At 42.1% G+C, this 20,306-nt stretch overlaps 1 protein-coding gene across 7 annotated transcripts in view; it reads right to left on the bottom strand.

Annotated features, from left to right (window-relative positions):
• ELF2 (E74 like ETS transcription factor 2) overlaps positions 1-20,306 on the bottom strand; it is a 72,388-nt gene that overhangs the window by 41,851 nt on the left and 10,231 nt on the right. The window contains exon 2 of one of the 7 annotated variants that reach the window (XM_025216260.1): positions 7,202-7,302. The exons of the other annotated variants lie outside the window; for them this stretch is intronic. The gene's annotated coding sequence lies outside the window, so the exon portion shown is untranslated. The remainder of the gene's footprint in view (positions 1-7,201; positions 7,303-20,306) is intronic. 7 annotated transcript variants of the gene reach the window in all.

Consider the following 20,306-nt stretch of genomic DNA (forward strand, 5'->3'; position numbering starts at 1 on the left):
AATGCACTCTAGAGCAGGATGTTGGCCATATGACATGTTTACACAAGTGTAAAAAGAGTATGTTGTATGTCTGGCCCGGCCCTACATGGTGCAACTCACTTAGATCCAGCATTAAAAAAAACAAAACAAAAAAACCACCAGAAAAATCAGGGGCAGTCACATTACCGTTGAGCGTCACACCCCTATCATTCTCTGGTGTAGTTTGCTCAAAGTTTACAAAAAAATTATTATCTACTTCCTACTACATCCTAATGTCAAGTTACTGTAATATCACCTTTCACATAAAAACTGCATCTCTTCTCCGCACCCCCTCTTCCAGAAAGCTTATCTTCTGCTGGCTGTTCTGGTTAATTTACACTGAAGTACAAAAATCAATTTAAAAATTACACCAGTGTAAGTGTTTCATGTATTCAGGCTCTTAGACAAAAAGTCAAGAGCAGAAGGGTCAAGATAATCAATCACTGTTAGAAGAAGGGAGCTTAGAAGAGCAAAGAAATTCAAATGTCATGGATCAGTGGTTGCTGACAATAGTGCTCTCCTCAGCAAGGTCTGGCACTGTACCAAAAGCTGTTTTGTGCAAATGCCAGGAGCTGACACAAGCTCTTGGGATAAAAAAAATCCCAAAAAACTGAAAAGTGTAAGAATTCATAATTTGTCCCATTCAAAGACTCGGTCAGTCCCACGAAAAGAAATCAGCATGTGTTCAGTCACAAAAATGAAGGCGTTAAGGGGGCAAAATGTTTGGGCACTCTCTGTAGGAAATTACAAGAAAAAGCAAAGCACCTGCACGAGGAGTAGGTTGTGCACTTGAAAGCAACTGAACTAAGCTACACTACGCTGGTGTGAGCATATCCTGCAAAAATTTTAAGACAATATTTGTCAGTCAATTAATGCAACAAAGGTTTAAGATGCTCAAGGGGGAGACCAAAAATAAAGGTATCAGTGGACCAAAGTAGTCACTTGGCTCCATAGCTTAGTCGGCATACAACTGGCTTGTGGCAGAAGGCTGAAATAGCTGCCTATCCCGAACAGAGAATAATATTTTTTTTTAAGTTTGATTAGACCTAATTACTTTGTTAATAAAACCTTTACAAGTGAAATTCAAGGGTCACAAATTCAAAGGTAAGTGTTAGAAGCAGTTTTATAGATGACAGATTAGGAGGTAGATATGGAGGATTATGAATAATTATTTTCACCAAGTAAAATTTTTTTTTTCTTCCAATTAAAAGCAATAAAAAGGCAACGAAGTATTTAATATTTGAAGTCATTTTAGGTGTTACTTTTAACAAATGACTATAAGGTTGTTGAAGAGTGTTCTTTTAATTGAATAATACAACATAACAGAGTCAAATGAGCAGCCCTTGCCAGGATTTTCTATCCTCAGTGCAGTAACACTGTATTTTCTCCTCATGCCAGTGAGGTGCCCAGCATTCCCTTCCACCACTTAGTGTAGAGAGGGTAAGATTAGCCCATTCAGGATCTCCCTGCTGGGAAACTGATGGAAGCACTACTGGGAACTGGAAATTAAGTAGGCCCAAAAGGGACGTGGCAGGGACATCCACTGCAATTCAGGCTGAAAACCAGAGATGAACCGAGGAGAAGGCACCCTGGCTGCTGGATTGCAGGGGGCCGACCCCACTAGGGACTGAACCCAGTACTGGGACTGAGCCCATTGGGGACTGAACTGAGCCCACTGAGGAACCGGTCACAGGAGAGCAGGCTGAGAGGAGAGAGACATGTTAAGATAACCAGGCCAAGTGTTCACCCAGGTCTGACCTAGGTATTTTTTTTGTTCTGGTCTACACAAGAAACTGAACTGGGAGAACCTTCCTCACTGGGCTACAGAGCTCACAGGATCACAGAAGAGACAGCAATGATGGCTCCCAGAAGTGCCTGCAGAGCAAAGTGCTCCTCCCCTACAAGAGCAAGATGGTCCTACCCTATAGAACTGAGGGCCAACTTCCTATTTTCAATTTGTGGCAGACAAGTAGATGCTTTGAGATAAAGGGGAGGGACAAAAAGCTAGGATTAACCACCAGCACGCAGTAGGCTATATTGAGGCAACCCCTGGACTGTTCTGACTGGATGCACGGTACTAAATTGATTGGATGCACAGTAAAGAAATAGCCAAAACTAAACAAGAAATTGCAGAAGGGCTGGCTGTGTCCCTTCTCTATTTGAATGTTTAGAAGCAAAAGCACAAAACTGAAGCTGAAAGATGACAGAGGGACAAATACTGAAATGCCCGTCACTGTGGTAAACTGGGGGAAAAAACTTCATAGCTTGATGGATTCAAATACTGATGCAAGTTTCTTGTAGCTTAAAATACATTTTAGATTTTTTTTTCCAAACAAAGATTATATCACCATGGAGGCCAGTTTTCTCTAGAGAAAAAAAGTAGTGCTCATCTAGCAAACAGTGAGATGATAAAGAACTGAGGACAGGAGATGTCATTCTGCTGATAATTGCTATTGCACTTCCAGGGTGAAACTTTAGAGGAACATATTTCTCAATTCTTAAACTAGACTCCAAGAATACCCAAGATGATGTGAAAAAACACAGCATCACAACATATCCATCCTTACTAATGTGCCAGTGGAGACACTGGCTTCTCTTGCAGAGCCTTAAAGTAGGAAATTGCACAGGTACTGTATAGTAAAAGTAGTGTAGGCAAAAACAGATCTTGGAAGAACTGACTACTGGAAGAATGTGGGAAATGAATATCTGACCAGAACAATCTTTATTTCTGGCACTTACCATTCTAGAAAGTTTACAGAATTCTTAATAGTCACCACTATATAAGCAGTTCACCTGATGTGCACTCAGAGCTATCTGAATCTTCACGTGTTGTCTGCGTGAGATGACAAAACATTTCCTTTTCAGACACTATGATCAATATTCAGAATGGTAAAAGACAAACCACCCTATACAAGAAACCCACGGACCAACATACATATCTACACAGAACCAGCAATCACCCTAACCACACCAAGAAAGTTGTAATATACAGCCACGCCTTCCAATACCACTGGATTTCCACAGAGGAGAATACCCTCTATCATCACCTCGCAAATCTCAAAAGGGCTTTCACCTAACAAGGACACTCCTCCAGAGAGACAGATTGCATTTTTGAAAGAGCCACTTAGACCACATGAAGAATTGCTGCAGTTTAAAAAGAAATTCCCCACAAATCACACACCATTAGTTATGACATACCATCCTTCCCTGGAACCTATATAGAAAATCCCCAAACAACTGCAACCCATGCTAGAAGAAGACCCAGTTCTTAAAGAGATCTTTCCAGAACCATCCATCCTAGCCTTTACACAAGCACTGAACCTCACCAACTTCATCACCTGAAGCAAGTTTCCTATGGCCCAAAGCACATCGAATAGATCCAGACCATGCCACGACAAGAAACGTAAAACCTGCCAACACATCTCCACCACACCCACAATAACAACACCCCATAACAGAACTATCACCATTCCTGGATCTTATACCTGCACCTCCAGAAATGTTACACATCTCATTGAGTGCACCAAATGCCCTGATGAAAAATATGTAGGAGAAACCAAACAACTGCGTACCAGAATGAACACACACTGAAAATCTATCAAAGACAAAAATACCCAACTACCTGTGGGTGCACACTTCTCACAAGACAAACACTCTCTCCAATCTCTCATTGTTAATCCTCAAAAGGGAATTTACAAAACACGTCTTGAAGACAAGCCTACAAGCTTTACTTCATAAATCTACTGGATGCAAAACAATCATGAACTAAATATAGACACTGGAGTTATGGCACATTAAAACCTTCCTGCCATCAGGTAACCCCAGATAACCTCTTTGCATTTTCCCAGCTACATTCTATCACCAGGTCAACATTCCCACTATTCCCTCCATCCACCTGCCTGTCTTACCCCTATTTTGTCTCCCATTCCCTCTGATCCCCACTGCCACGCATTTGCATTTTCACAGACCTGCATTTTGCATATTGGCCTCAATTCTACCATGGAGAACACAACATCAACCAACAGACTCTTCCTATGCCTGAAGAAGGGTGTTTGTGCCCAAAAGCTTGCAAAGAACAATTTTTCCAACTATTTAGTTGGTCTAATACAAAAAATATCACATTTACCCAAAGAACCTTGTCTGCCTATGTCCTTAGACCAACATGCTACAACCAATAACCCTAAAGCTACAAGTCTGAGTAAGTGTCTGTCTGTCTCCTGGAGTTGTAGGCTGCATAATAAAGTATAGCTTCTCCTCTAAGAATACACTTGTTTTCTTTTAGTTGATACTACTTTCCAAAAGCAGGAAGAATGGCTCTTCAGTTGGAATTAAAGACAAAAGGCTTAAATCCCAGCCTTATCTTTTTTTTAATGTAGCAGGGCCTCACTGAGACAAAAGCAAGCATACTCTGCTATTCCACATGATGCTTTGATTACAGGTCAGCATGTCTGTCGCCAGAGCTCCGATATTTCCATTGCACATCCAATTAGATTTGAGAATGTTATTATATTCACATGGTTAAATCTAAATGGATAGAGCTCACAGACAGCTGACCTAGTATCTAAATAACTTAGTTTTCATGCAATTTCCTGTCAATCATAGCCCTGAAATGCAGCTCAACTCTGGAAAACTGTTTTTGGAAATAGCATTTCTTATAGATCTGTTGTCCTTTGTGATTAAAATGAGAGTCACTGATAAACTCCTACTAGCACTCTGAAAGCAACACAGCTTTGACACCAATTTGGATTTAATGTCGATATATGTCCTAATTGTTAAGTTTCAAACAAACAAAATGCTGCTGAACACTCAGGCAGAAACTGTAGTAGCAAACTGTTCAGGTATAATACCAACAGAATTTAGCTTGCTGAATCTTTTCCTGGTGAGAATCCATGACAGACCAAGACTACAACTTGATTAGGTGGAGTTTTCAAGACTTGAGGTTAGGATAGGAGATGTGGGGGTATATGCCCCCAACATAATCTCCAGTGGTGTCATTTCTGCAGTTCTCATCAAGAAAACTATTTTAACTGAAAGAATCTGCTCGGCAAAAGGAGGATCTAATAGATATCTCTAAGGCAGTTCTATTCCAAATGGTGTTGCTTTAAAGTATTCTGGTACACTTTAGATTCAAAATTAATAGTGGCAAAGTACTACCAAAAGGAGTGCCAGTCACAGATTACTTCTTCCCAACACAGAAGTGAGATCTACACTATTGCCACCTGTTCCCTATTTTAAGTGTACATTTTTATGTATCAAACAGCTAACTAATATTTTGACTTTCAAAGGCAGAAGTTCAACTTTTCCATACCTAAATAGTAGCCATCTAAATTTGAGTTAAAAGAATAGTTTAAGTCAGAATGAAATAATTTTTAAAGTGCAATTTAATACAGCCCAGAAGATCTAGCAGGAAAAAAAAAATCTATATGCATGTCACAATCAATCTGACAGCTATTCCAGACAATTTATAATAAGCTAGCCATTACCATTTATTATTGTTCCTTGACTAGTGTTCTTTTGTTCTTACTGGTACAACATTAAAGGCAAATCCTAGATTCCTGGGCCTCTAAGAGAAAAATTCTTAAGGAGACTGTTCTACTGCTCTCCGAGCAGACAGAAGATGAAAACTTGCATGGTACTAATGGCACTTAAGTATGTCACCCAAAATCCTAAGAGGCTGTTTGTTTGTTAGTTTCTCAAAGAAGGAAACACCTGCAACTTGTCTTTGATGCCATTTTCTCTGACTGACTTCAGTTTTAGGTGGCAGTTGTTGTTCATGAACCAAGCTAAGAATATATCAGTATATGTCAGTTCCTGGTTAGCGTAATGAAAGGCTGCGGAAATCACATACCTACTGCTAAATAGATATGGGTTCCTTTCTACATTTTAAATATTCTCTCTCTCTCTCTCTCTCTCTCACACACACACACACACACACACACACACACAGTTTGTGAGAATGAGAAAAGTATGCTGCAGCAGAACTGATGGTCTATGTTCAAAGTGAACACTATAAAACTAAACTCCAGGAGTATATTCTCAATCCCTATTTACATTAGGGAAATGAGAGTCTTAATTCATTACAACAAACATGCCAAGTTTTAACCAAAGTTTTTTCTACTTATCTAAAACTGCATTTTTATTCAGGGATGAACATTTACCATATTTCTCACATGCAATCTGCACTGCAAGTTCCAGCAGCTGGTTTTGGGGGGGAAGTACATGTGAGAAAATATGGTATAAGTGGTTTCTGCTGGTTATGGGCAAGAGTGAAAGTACTCACAGGGAGCAGACTCTTCTCCCTACCTTTTGCTACTCAATACTTACTACAAAGGAAAGATTTTTTTTTCTTCATTCTGCCTTTCAAAAAAACCCTGGACATGTTATATTCCAGGATATGCTTTATGCAAAAAAATACAGTAGTTACTGAAGTCAAATTCAGCTGAAATAGCCAAACATTCAAGTAAAAAAGTGGACCCCAAACCTAAACAGTTTTTTCACAGCAAGCAATTTTCCACGCATTAAAAATTTCTCCACATTTGGGCATAAGAAAACGATATTCTGTCACTAGGATATACCATTAACCACTAAAGGGTTAAGGAAGGAAAAATATTTTGAGAATGCAGACCAGATGTTCCTTTAAGAATCATTTCTATACCAGCAGCTTAACTAAATGACATCTGGACAAAATGGAGGATAAAGTACAGTTTTACTTGTTCCTCTCCATACTCAGATTCTAATCCACAGGGTTTTAACTGGATTGAACAGCAGAGTGTACTCCATACCACTACTGGTTCAAATATGTCCAGACAAATGTAATACAGCTAACTGGTCAAGTTTAAAAAGATGAAAGTCAAAAGGATGCAATTTTCATCACAATGGAAGATGAAGTTTGAAAGCAGAAACAAGAAAAAGATTATGACTAAAGACTCCAAGTAGGTGTACAGAGTTGGGTTCCCTGCCAGTTGTAAGGTAAGAAGTAATCTGAAATGTCATCTGTAAAAGTAGGAAGTTTGCTTTAAAATAAACAATTGAATGGACTAAATTATATAAGTGGGGAAAGGGTTAAGCATTATTCTACTACTAATAATTTTTCCCCAATCACAGATAAGCACAAGCAGGTACATGATCATTTTAACTGAAGTTCCTAGCTGAAACATTCTAAATAAATCATAGACAAACATACCAGCACCATCTTCTTTCTGTCTCAATATTTTTCCATCAGGTGAAAATCCTGGAGGGGCTCCTTTTCAGATCCCCAATTTTGCATGCAGGTCTTCTACCTCCCTGTGGCAATAATATTTTTAGAATTAAAACAGACCTTCGGCTCATGCCACAGGGGGGATTTTTGATGGAATGCCAAAAAGCAAAAGGAGTTTTCACAGTTCAGCCTGACATCAAATGAAATCAGCTTCTCTAAAAAAGCAGTTTGATTCCTCTTGATTTTAACTAGGTCTGAAAAAAATCCAAATCTATATTTGCTCATTTGGGGCACATTTGAAAATAAACACAATAAGAAAACCCAAACAAACCAAAAAATAAAATCACCAACATGTGCCCCTTAAGGCACCTGAAACACAATACATATTGCTGCCTACCTGGGAAGTAAGGAATAAGTAAGTTTGCTGTATAAAGTGATGTGGGGTTTTTGTTTGTTTGTTTGTTTAGTTTTCTGTTCTGCAGTACATGGTTTTTTTTTAACACAATGTATTATATATCTGCAGAAACAATATTAAACCAGCAGGCACAAAAAAAGCGTTCATGCAACTTTTCCACATAATATAACATATGAAAAAAGGGTTAAAAAAGCAGGTAGCCATTTTTCTCTGGGACTACTTCTGGAAATTCTGGCATGGTTAAAATAATATTAATTCACATTTTTTATAATTATTTCAGCCTTGGCCAAGCATAATGTCTACCATAAGAGTAGACACAACAACTTTGTGGCTTATTCCTTGTTTTATCAATTGCATTAATGTGTGACCAGGTAACAACTCGAGACGTGATTAACTGGTTAATCATGTCTTAAGCACAACTTGTGCCTGGGGCCTCAGATTCAGATCTGGCCACCATTGTCCATGCGCACGTAACCTCAAGTTAGACTACTGGAGTGTGTTCTGTATGGGACTGCCATCAATACATAAGCAGTGGGGGAAAATATTATTGCGGGTAATGGAGGGCTGAGCCCTGCCTGATCTCTATCCCTCCCACAGGGCTGTTACGGGACCACCACGTGCTGGTTCTGTACACAGTGGCAGAGGAGCAGCTGTATGTCAAGTGATGCTGGGCGCTGCAGGACACCAATGCCACAGTGCTACTGTTCTCGCTGCCTGCCACATACAGATAACAATGAGAAATACAAAAATGATGAAAATAGCCTGTATAATGTTTAGGTTTACTAGTATGTTGCATAATGAAATGTGAACTCATTGCAGTGTTGATTTTATCACCCTGCATGCATTTTAAATACTGCTTTTCTAAACCCTTGCCACCAAAGAGGCCACAATTGAGTAGTAGGGTGACAACTGAGTAGTAGGGTGACAAAACAAAATTCTTTTCACAGTGGATTCTTAAGATTCATAATGTTATTTTTTGTTGCATTTTACAGCTGCAAAATTATTTAATTTTATCCAATGAACTACTTCTAAATTATTAGTGAGACTCATGGCTACACAACTATTAAAATATGTAAAATATGTGAAATGGTATCAAATACCTGCAAAACAAATTATGAAATCAATTCAAATTAATAAACAGATTAATTTAACAAAACCTGCAACTTATGTATAACGTTTGTCAAAACTACAATATTTGTACTCCTTGTTCAGGTACATCAGCATTATTGAATCACGTGGTCCTTTGGCATATGATCTTTGTCTCCTAAAATAAGCAGTTTTATAGACTAATTATTGCCACATCTTCATAAGTAAGTGCATAACCAGCTACTTAAAAGGACAAACTATGATAAGTCTGTTTTACAATTCCATTCTACACATAGTAGCCCTTGGGTAGTTGCTTCCTACCCCAAAAAAATATCTTGACCCCTTGCAAAAAAAAAAAAAAAAAAAAAAAAAAAAAAGACTACAACATACCCTATTTAATTAGGTATGTAGCAGGGAACCCCAGCCCTGTTTCTAGTGGGGCTTGACAGGGTAGAGTTATAAGTAACAGCACAGATGGACCAAGCCTGGGACTGATAGCGATAAGACAAGGTGGCTAGCGGCTAATGAGCAACTGTTCACCTCCAGTGATGCCAGGGAACCAGGGAGGAAGACTCCTAAGCAGGTCAGGCCTGCGGGTTGCCTTTACCCAAGAAGGGAGACTTCTGGAGGTTCTTTTTAGAAGCAGTTGGCTTGTGTTATTTGTTCAATTGAGACTTAAGACTGGAAGACTGGATTGTATCTGCAGAGTTAGAGGTGGCCACAAACAAGTGTCCTGGGGTGTGTCCCCTGCTATACAGGTAGAAGACAGCCCAAAGCAGTGATGCAGAAACTAGTATATGGAGACAAAACCCCAGGCGGCAGGGGGCTGCCATCAAGGCCAGGCTGATTCCCACAGAGACTAAGGTCTTATACTATGGACCAAGGCAGGGTGTCGTCAGAGAGAAAAAGGGGGCCAAGTCTACTATAGCTGAAGCCCCAACAAGCCCTCAGAAACCAGCAAAAGCAACCCCTTAAAGGGAGAATGCTGTGTGGGCACAGGTGGACAAGAGTCTCAGGTAAAACAACTGGCTTGATCAGATGGACCCCAGGCTACTTGCAAGTCTGCTGCTGGTCCAAGAACTCCCCACTTCCTGACAATGTACAACATCAAAGTTGTGGCAGGTGAGAAATGGGAGGTATAGGGAGGTTGAGAAAAAGAGCAGTCAAGCAGGGAGGACCCTATCTACATTATAGATTCTATGACGTGTTACCACCATGGATGCTTCAACCATACACTTCCTTACGCTTTGTAGATTCATAGATTGTACGGCCAGAAGGAACTTCGAAAGATCATCGGGTCCAGCTCCCTACACCAAGCAGGAAAGATAACTGGGGGTCAGGTGACCCCAGCAAGGTAACTGTCTAGTCTCCTCTTGAAGATTTCCAGGGTAGGCAATTGCACCACCTCTGGAGGGAGCTTATTCCAGAGTCTGGACACCCTGACTGTGAAGAAGTTTTTCCTAATGTTGAGCCGAATCGATCTTCCAGGAGTTTGTGGCCATTACTCCTAGTTTTCCCCTTGGGTGCCCTGGTGAACAATTGCTCACTGAGCCCTTGATGTACTGCTCTATTGTAGCGGTAACCAGGTCCCCTCTCAGCCTTCTTTTCCTCAGGCTGAAGAGTCTCAGATCCCTCAGCCTTTCCTCATATGGCTTGCTGTGTAATGAGACTGATCATATAGGTGGCTCTTTGGACTCTCTCAAGCTTGTCCATGTCCTTGTTAAAGTGTGTTGCCCAGAACTGGACGCAGTAGTCCAGCTGTGGTCTCACCAGTGCTGAGTAGAGCAGAAAAATCACCTCCCTGGATTTGCTGCAGATGCATCAATTCATGCATGCCAGACTATTGTTTGCGCTACTGGCTACACAATCGCGCTGCCGAATCACATTCATACTGTGGTCTATTATTACTCCCAGGTCCCTTTCATTTGTTGTGCTAGTCAGTTTGGTGTTGCCAAGCCTGTAGGTGTTTCGGGGGTTGCTCGTCCCAAGGTGGAGCACTTTACATTTCTCACTTCATCAGGTTCCGATCCGCCCAACTTGCTAGCCTGTCTAGGTCCACCTGTAACTGTAGCCTATCTTCAAGTGTGACCACGCTTCCCCATAACATGGCATCATCCGCAAACTTGGCCAGTGAGCTCTTCACCCCCACATCCAAATCATTAATAAAGATGCTGAAAAGTACCGGACCAAGCGCCGACCCCTGAGGGACACCGCTGTCCACTTCTCGTAAGGATGACGGATCCATTCACTACGACTCTCTGGGTCCTATCCTGCAGCCAGTTTCTCACCCACCTGACTGTCTCAGAGTTAACCCCACAATCCTTCAGTTTTCTCACAAGGACATTGTGGGATACTAAGTCAAAGTTGCCTTTTGGAAGTCTAGGTATACAATGTCAACCTGCTCTCTCATGTCCAGGTGGCGAGTTACCTGGTCATAGAAGGAGATAAGTTTGGTAAGGCAAGACCTACCCGTGATGAAGACATGCTGGATGTCACTCAGAATCTTACTTTCTGCAAGCTTATCTCAGATAGACTCCTTGATGAACTTTTCTAGGATATTCTCTAGGATGAAAGTTAGGCTGATTGGCCTATAGTTAACTTGGTCCTCCCTCCTGCCCTTCTTGTGGATGGGCACAATATTGCCCTTTTCTAGTCATGGGTGACTTGTGCCTTCTGAGTCTGGGGGGACACTAGATTGCCGACAGGGTGGCGGGGGCAGCAAGGGTCCCCGCAAGGCCAATCACCAAGAGCGGAACCACCAGTGGCGAAACTGGAAGTGCACCCCCTACCTGTCGCCAGTGTTTCCAGATAAACTCTGTGTCAGTCCTCACATGGCCTATGGGGTACATGTAGAGTAATTGGCATTTTGTGTCTCCTTCCCTTTGGAGGACACCTTTTTCCAGGAGTATTTTGTGTGTCCGCTTTAAGTTTTACATTTCTGACCTGTTTAAAATTATAGTTATTTATTTTCAAAGCTTTACTATATTTATAAAAGTCTGATTATCTGTGTTAAAAAGACTCTCTTGGTGTAGCACTATATCTAGAAAATCGATGCTGGGATTTTCTTTAAAAAAAAAAGAAAAGAAAGACACTTAATTTATTGAGAGGGATTAGTAGACCTGCACTAGACTTGAAGTCTAAGGACAACAAGGCTTGGTAGAAGCCTTACATCCTCATTTTTTGGGGTAAGTGGAACTCTAGTAAGGCACTTAAGCTATGGGTAGGCAAATATTAGTATAAACTCTTGTCAGCCTTGCAAATTGTGCAGAGCTGTTTTCCACTAAGTAGACCTCATACTTGTAAGATTATTACTGCTATACCAAGGAGAAAGAGGGAAGCTGGGAACGGTGGTAAGAGCAGGGAATCTCACTGAGTTGACTTTCGGAAAGAACACATACGCACAGAGGGCAAAAATACCAAGCGCAAGCAGAATTTAATTTACCAAGCCTGTAGGTGTTTCGGGGGTTGCTCGTCCCAAGGTGGAGCACTTTACATTTCTCACTTCATCAGGTTCCGATCCGCCCAACTTGCTAGCCTGTCTAGGTCCACCTGTAACTGTAGCCTATCTTCAAGTGTGACCACGCTTCCCCATAACATGGCATCATCCGCAAACTTGGCCAGTGAGCTCTTCACCCCCACATCCAAATCATTAATAAAGATGCTGAAAAGTACCGGACCAAGCGCCGACCCCTGAGGGACACCGCTGTCCACTTCTCGTAAGGATGACGGATCCATTCACTACGACTCTCTGGGTCCTATCCTGCAGCCAGTTTCTCACCCACCTGACTGTCTCAGAGTTAACCCCACAATCCTTCAGTTTTCTCACAAGGACATTGTGGGATACTAAGTCAAAGTTGCCTTTTGGAAGTCTAGGTATACAATGTCAACCTGCTCTCTCATGTCCAGGTGGCGAGTTACCTGGTCATAGAAGGAGATAAGTTTGGTAAGGCAAGACCTACCCGTGATGAAGACATGCTGGATGTCACTCAGAATCTTACTTTCTGCAAGCTTATCTCAGATAGACTCCTTGATGAACTTTTCTAGGATATTCTCTAGGATGAAAGTTAGGCTGATTGGCCTATAGTTAACTTGGTCCTCCCTCCTGCCCTTCTTGTGGATGGGCACAATATTGCCCTTTTCTAGTCATGGGTGACTTGTGCCTTCTGAGTCTGGGGGGACACTAGATTGCCGACAGGGTGGCGGGGGCAGCAAGGGTCCCCGCAAGGCCAATCACCAAGAGCGGAACCACCAGTGGCGAAACTGGAAGTGCACCCCCTACCTGTCGCCAGTGTTTCCAGATAAACTCTGTGTCAGTCCTCACATGGCCTATGGGGTACATGTAGAGTAATTGGCATTTTGTGTCTCCTTCCCTTTGGAGGACACCTTTTTCCAGGAGTATTTTGTGTGTCCGCTTTAAGTTTTACATTTCTGACCTGTTTAAAATTATAGTTATTTATTTTCAAAGCTTTACTATATTTATAAAAGTCTGATTATCTGTGTTAAAAAGACTCTCTTGGTGTAGCACTATATCTAGAAAATCGATGCTGGGATTTTCTTTAAAAAAAAAAGAAAAGAAAGACACTTAATTTATTGAGAGGGATTAGTAGACCTGCACTAGACTTGAAGTCTAAGGACAACAAGGCTTGGTAGAAGCCTTACATCCTCATTTTTTGGGGTAAGTGGAACTCTAGTAAGGCACTTAAGCTATGGGTAGGCAAATATTAGTATAAACTCTTGTCAGCCTTGCAAATTGTGCAGAGCTGTTTTCCACTAAGTAGACCTCATACTTGTAAGATTATTACTGCTATACCAAGGAGAAAGAGGGAAGCTGGGAACGGTGGTAAGAGCAGGGAATCTCACTGAGTTGACTTTCGGAAAGAACACATACGCACAGAGGGCAAAAATACCAAGCGCAAGCAGAATTTAATTTAAAGCTATTAATCCATTATGAATTGTAAATGTTCCAGCTGCATTAATAAATCGTCTCCTTTTTTAATAAAAGAAGAATACAATGTGGTATCTTACTGATCTGTTGGAGCTTGTAAACTGCTGTCAAGAAACTAACTGCATAAATAATGCCCTATGGCTAAAACTACCAGCATACTAGAAAATTCCTTGGTGGGGAAGAAACAGAAAAGCAGCCACATTTCTCAAAGAAAACTCAAAAGAGGTATTTGAATGTCCTGGTATTCCACTTCCCTGGTTGTACCCCAAAATGCCATCTTAACTTTACAATTAGTTTATGACTGCATTATTGTAGGAACCTTAACAGATATGCTTACATCTCACATTATAGCTCCATAGGCTCTCTACCTTTTCCATTGCTCCAACCACAAAGTAATCAGAAAGTATCGTGAGGCACATCCACATGTGCTGGCACATATTGCGCCAAGTTTATTACTTCTGGGTGCTGCGTTTACATATGCACCTGGAACCACAGCACATTGAGCCTGGTCAGAACAGCCCCAGCTGCCAGGGGGCCCGGTGGGGTCAGACTGCCAGCCTGGGGCTTCTCCCACCCAGTTCAGTGTGCTGCAGAGGGGCTGACTAGAGAACAAGGGTACTCCAGCATGGGGCTAGTCAGCAGGCAGCCCCGCACTGCAGCTCCCTTGTGCCCCAGCTGGCCCAATCAGGATCTACACGTACATTGCTGTGAACAACTCTGCAGCAGGATATTACTTGCTATCTACAAGTACTAACCTGCTGCAGAGTTCATTAGTTTCCTACAACCTGATAGGGCCACGCATGTCAACACAGAGATGTTTATTGAAGAGCTAATTAGGCAACTGCAATAAACGTCTGGTGCAGACAAGCCCAGTGTTTCCCTTCTATTAAGTACAAAAAGTAAGAAAGACCCATAGATGTGAGCATTTACCTTGGTGTTACTATGGCGTGGAGTCTGCCTTTGCTGTAGCAGAGAAGCAAACAGAGACAAATGTTACGAGGAGGAAGGTAAACATCTACTGCTGTCTGACCACGGTTTTGGCTTATACTACTCTCTCTCTCAGCCCACTGCCTGTATTACCAGTGAGGAAGGCTCATCCTATCATGTCTTTTTCTAAACAGTGCTTCAAAGTTCTAATTTTACATTAGTATCTTATCTTAGCCACATTCTCATTCTCTCTTTTGCAGTTTCCTGTTGGACTGGTCAAATGAGGTCAGATCTAGAAGGATCAAATCTTTCTGTAGGGACCCACTCAAACTAGTACCCTAATAACCCTTCCACTGACACCCACAGAATTGTGTTGATCACTGCTATAGTATGACCCTCTGCTTCAACTCTGATACGTCTCATTCTCATCTGGTTTAAACCTGAGTAACTAACTTCAGTTTGCATCGCCTCAGTGAAGACATTTTTTTTTCTGCTGCTCCACTTAGCATAGAGCTCTTGCTTGGTTCATCTGCATAATAATGAAGCCTGCAAGGTGATATTTACAAGAGCCAAGTGTTCTTACAGGTAAAGAAGACAGATCCAAAAATGGACTTGAAAAGAAAGTTTGTACCCAAAGGTGAGAACTTTTGGTGAAGCCCTCATTAAGCTAATGCCTAACTCTGGAGGTACCCAAACTTCATGGGCATGCCCAGAGGAGCCCCACCATGCGGAGCTGCAAACATGTCTACAGCACCACATACCACACCATCAATTTTATTTCATCAAATCCCTCAGATTCCTAAATATATAGTTTTCCCACCCTCTCATTCACCATGTTTTTAAAGGGAAAGTTGAAGCATTTGAAGAGGATTCTAAGCTATGGAACCACAGGAGACTAAAGAGCTCTCTAGGACAGAGAAGGGCAGGATTTCAGGCATGCCCCAGTCCTCAGCATTTCCAATTAGCTTTAGACTGATCCCTGTTAGTGTACTGAATGTTTAGATTCCATCTTGAGGTGCCCAACTCTTCTCAGGCAATATGTGGAGCTTGTTGGGGGCTTTGAATTACAAAGGATGGGGATACCCAGAAGTTAACTACCATTTAGGTCATTAAGTCCTCTACTGCATCCTGCTTGACTAGCCATTGACAGAGGCAATGAAGTAATGTGTATTAAAAAAAAATAAAAATAAAACTGAGACCTGTTATATCTACTTGGAATATTTTAACTGCTCTCTTATTTACCAATATAAAAAGTTTTAAAACTATATCCTATAGTCTTCACACAAGACAATTTATTTTTACCTACTGGAGTTTCTACCAGGGGATAAATCCAAAAGAAAGTAGAGACTGTTGCAACATAAGGAAGGGCCTGCAGTTTCATAGATTTCATGGACATTAGGGGCTGTAAGGGACCTCATGATACCATCGAGTCCAGCCCTCCCGCTACAGGCAGAAAGTCAGCTGGGATCAAGTGACCCCAGCAATAAAAACATCTACCTGTTTTTTAAAAGTCCAGAGTAGGTGCTTGCACCACCTCTGGGGTGAGTCTGTTCTAGACCCTAGACACTTGCACCATAAAGAACTTTTTTCTTATGTCTAGTCTAAACTGGCTTTCCTGGCATTTACAGCTGTTAGACCTTGTTATCTCTTGAGGAGCTCTGGTGTACAGCTGTTCTCCCAGGTCCTGATGTATCCCTCTTACATAATTGTAGGTTGTTTCAAAGTCCCCCCGAGCCTTCTCTTTTCCAGACTGAAGAGTCCCAAGTCCTTCAGCCTCTCCTCGTACAGCCTGCCCTCCAGGACTTGGATCATACGAGTGGCTCTCCTCTGGACTCTCTCAGGCTTTTCCACATCCCTCCTGAAGAGGGGGGCCCAAAACTGGACTCAGTACTCCAGCTGTGGTCTCACCAGGGCCGAGTAAAGCAGGAGGATGACATCCCTGGTTTTGCTTGAGATGCATCGGTGGGCGCATGCCAGAGTTTGATTTGCTTTGCCAGCCACAGCATTGTATTGCATGGGCGACTGATGCCTCCCATGTCTGGGGGGCACCAGATTGCCAACGGGGGGAGGAGGGTCCCCCAGTGGCCGATTGCCAAGTGCAGAACCACTAGCGGCAAAACCGGAAGTGCACTTCAGCCGGCCATTCCAGTTTGGCGGCTGGCACTTCCAGGGGGTGCACCCCCTACACATCGCCAATGCTTCCAGTCCTCAGGAACTTCACCAGAGCACGAGTTGTGGAAGAGTTTTGGCAGGGGTTCCGCAATGACTTCAGCCAGCTCTTTCAGCACTCTCTGATGAAGATCATCTGGTCCTGCTGACTTGTATATGTCTAATTTTATTAAATCGTCATACACTAATTCTACAGCAATAGTAGGAAGGTGATTATTCCTACTGTGCTCATCCCCTACTCTACCTGGCATGGTTTTCTCCTTGGTCTGGTGAAACACCGAGGCAAAGTAACCATCTTACTTCCTTCCCAGTAAGTTCAGATCTCCATTTGGGTACTGAATTCGGTAAGCCAGTTATCAGTGTCTGTGCTTCCAAAACTTCTTGGTTCAAAATGTATATGAATATGCATCTCCACCCAACTGCTTCCTGGGACTGATGTTTTGTCTAACCCTACCTCTTCCCCATCACTGTCAAAAGTTACTACGAATTTCTGTACAAGCCTCTGTATGCCTATTGTATTACAATACTGTATACTAGATATTACACTGTTTAAAAGTAATTACAAGTTGAGATATATTAAAGAGTAACAAACGTGTTCCCTCTCCCTTTTTTTGGGTGGGGTAGAAAAAAAGTACCCCCAACACACACACACACACTTTCCCATTCATGTCATTCTAACAGTCACTGTAGCTCTTAGATCAAGTAAGTCTGACTAAACGTCCTAAAAAATCAAGTACTATTTTACTATTAAAGTACAGAAAAGTGAAAAGCTCTTACATCCCCTGCCCGCTGCAGCTGCTACACTCTTGTAACTCATTTTTTCTAATTTATGCCTTAGTCTTTTCCCTGAAATTACTGCATCAAAACTATACAATTCAATTCAGTAACATCATGTAAGCAAAAAATGTCAGTTATTTGCATAACCTCCTTCCAAAATGTTAGAATAAAAATGAAAATAATGGTAATACTTTAACTAGATTCAATACACAGTCAAGGCAAATATTTTAAAATGTGACAACTAAACAGACTGACAACATATTGCATAGACTACCCTATAAATTGTATGTATTTTGCTTTCAAGTACCAAGATTAAGAGACAACTTCTTCCTTCTTACTGTGAACAGTAATTCAAGAATGACTTTTACAGAAAAACTGAATGATCTGGAAAATGCTAACACAGCACAATAAATGTTTGAGTTTACTTATGCATAAATTTATGCTGGTAACATTCTCCACAGACACCTAATATATTACAATACATTCATAAGTGCATGATTTAATACATTAAAAAGTGCATGATTTTTTTTCCAAACTATTTGTTCTTTTGTTGATAAAATTTTACACTGTAATGAACAGCATCCATAACTTGTAACTGTAATTCAGTCATGCTTTATCCTAACAATTTACTGTGCATACAAAATGTGTAACTGCAAAAAATATAGGCTATTTTTTAGGCCCAGTATTTCAAAACAGGTGTTTGTTAGTCACTGACTAAACTTCCACACACATTTTTATGCATGTAAAAAACAACATTCTTCTGCATGATTGAATTTTGTGTAAGAGTGCCTTGAATTCTCAATGGAAAATTAGAAGTTTAGGTTTAGTAAAATTCAGGTTCTTTGGAAGAAACACCTACACTTACCTTAATCCTGGAAGTATACCGATCCAATATTAAAAAGATTAAAAGTGACACAACAGTATTTTTCACAGATTAACATTATAAATTTTTATAAGCTTCTATGGTTTAAAATAATGTTTAATTATACTTTAAGTACTCTGGTATCATAAACGTGATCTCAAAGTTTGAATCACTCTTGTGCATTTTAAGACTGCTTTAAAAAGCCTGTTAAGTGACTAAAACTAGACCCCAAATATCTCTGTGGATGCAAGTCCACCATTTCGGTGCCATCAACTTCCTAAAACCATCACTGACTTGGTACATAACCTCTAGGTGCCATTAGTGGGCATGAATATATACCTAAACACTGACACCTCCCCACAGCTTGGAGCTCAAGGCTAGGAACAGCCGTTCAACTCCAGAAGCAAATTTCTGGGAAATCTGCAATGCTGGAAAAAGCTGTAGGAGGGGGAGCATACAGGCATTCCAGCCCCCCTGACTATAGACCAACGAAGTCACCTCAAAGTTGAACTCTCTAGGCGGGGGTCAATAGGAAGCTAATCCTTTGCTTCCACTGCCCTGACAGCAGAAAGGCTGTTGTCAACTGATGCCACATGGGTATCACCTGGAGGTAGCTGCAAGGAAGGGGCAGCCCACAGCCACCTTGGGTGAGAGAGGCATGCTTCCTGCTCCATCTACAGGTGAACCAGGGCTACACTTGCAGCCCCAGAACTATGACTGCATTTGACAGCCCCAGTTGCTGCTCTGGCATCAGCAAGGACCCCAGTGGGGCTCAACCCATCCTGGAGCCACCATCCCACAAGCACTCTCCCATGGCTGGAACCCTCCCATGACTTCAAGACTTTTTTAGCTATTTATTTCCTGCCCAGCACACAACTCGAGTTTACCATATAACTGTACATGGGGTGAAAGGCAGATGCAGCAACATCTGGAACCATCCCACAACTCCAAGACAATTTTACTAGTGAGAGAATGCCCCTTCACCCCATGCACAGCTCTGGCATGATCCAGAGCTCTGCACAAGGCAGGGGGCCATTCTCCCATTGCTAGAACCATCCTGGAGCTGGGTCTGGCCTGGGCCTGTTCAGTGGTGAACTCTGATACCTGAAGGTCCAGGAAGTCTCCTGGTGTATTCAAGCGGCAGCAGCAGGGACCTCCACAAAGCTCCCTGACCCATCACCCTGAGTGAGCTATCAAGGAGCCTATACTCTCCTTCCTGCTTGGGAGGGTGGGGGCAAAGGACTATGGGATAGTGGGAGTATCCCAGTGTCCAAAGAAACATACAACCATTCGAACTGGCAGGAGAGAAAGGAGATCTTCCAGGTGGTCTCTCTTTTTTCATGGAAGAGCCAGCTCACTTTACAAAATATCCCTTGAACAGCCACATGCCTTCTTTTTGTGCCAAAGAACAGACATTTCTCCCGGCACAAATGCAATGTCTGTCCATGGGCACATGCAAGATTGCGGTGACAAGGGTGCAGCCATACCCCACTTCAGAGGCAGGACCCATGCACAGTGAAGGGAGCTCATTGTGCATGTGCTACGTAGCTGGAGGGGATGAGGTCCCTTGCTGTAATCCTGGATGCTCAGCAGCTCCAGCTGGGAGCTCTGCATATGATCTGAGCTCACTGGCACAGCATAGAATCTGCGCAGAGTCCCTGCTTCCAAGCAGCTCCAGAGCCTGCTGCTGTCTACTCTTCTCTCTCCTCCACTATCCCCACCCAGTTCAACAGCGGATAGGAGGAGCAGCAACAGCACAGAGCCTCCCGGAGCTGAGCAAAAGGCATTGCTGCCAGCTGCTCCTCCACTCTTTTCCCCTGTTGCTGAACTTGGGGGTTAGGGTAGGAAAGGAAGAAGTGGAAGAGTGAAGAGAAGCAGGGACTATGAGTAGAACCCATGCCAAACAGCA

Source organism: Alligator sinensis, unplaced genomic scaffold (assembly GCF_000455745.1).
Source record: "Alligator sinensis unplaced genomic scaffold, ASM45574v1 scaffold160_2, whole genome shotgun sequence".
Lineage (NCBI taxonomy): Eukaryota > Metazoa > Chordata > Crocodylia > Alligatoridae > Alligator > Alligator sinensis.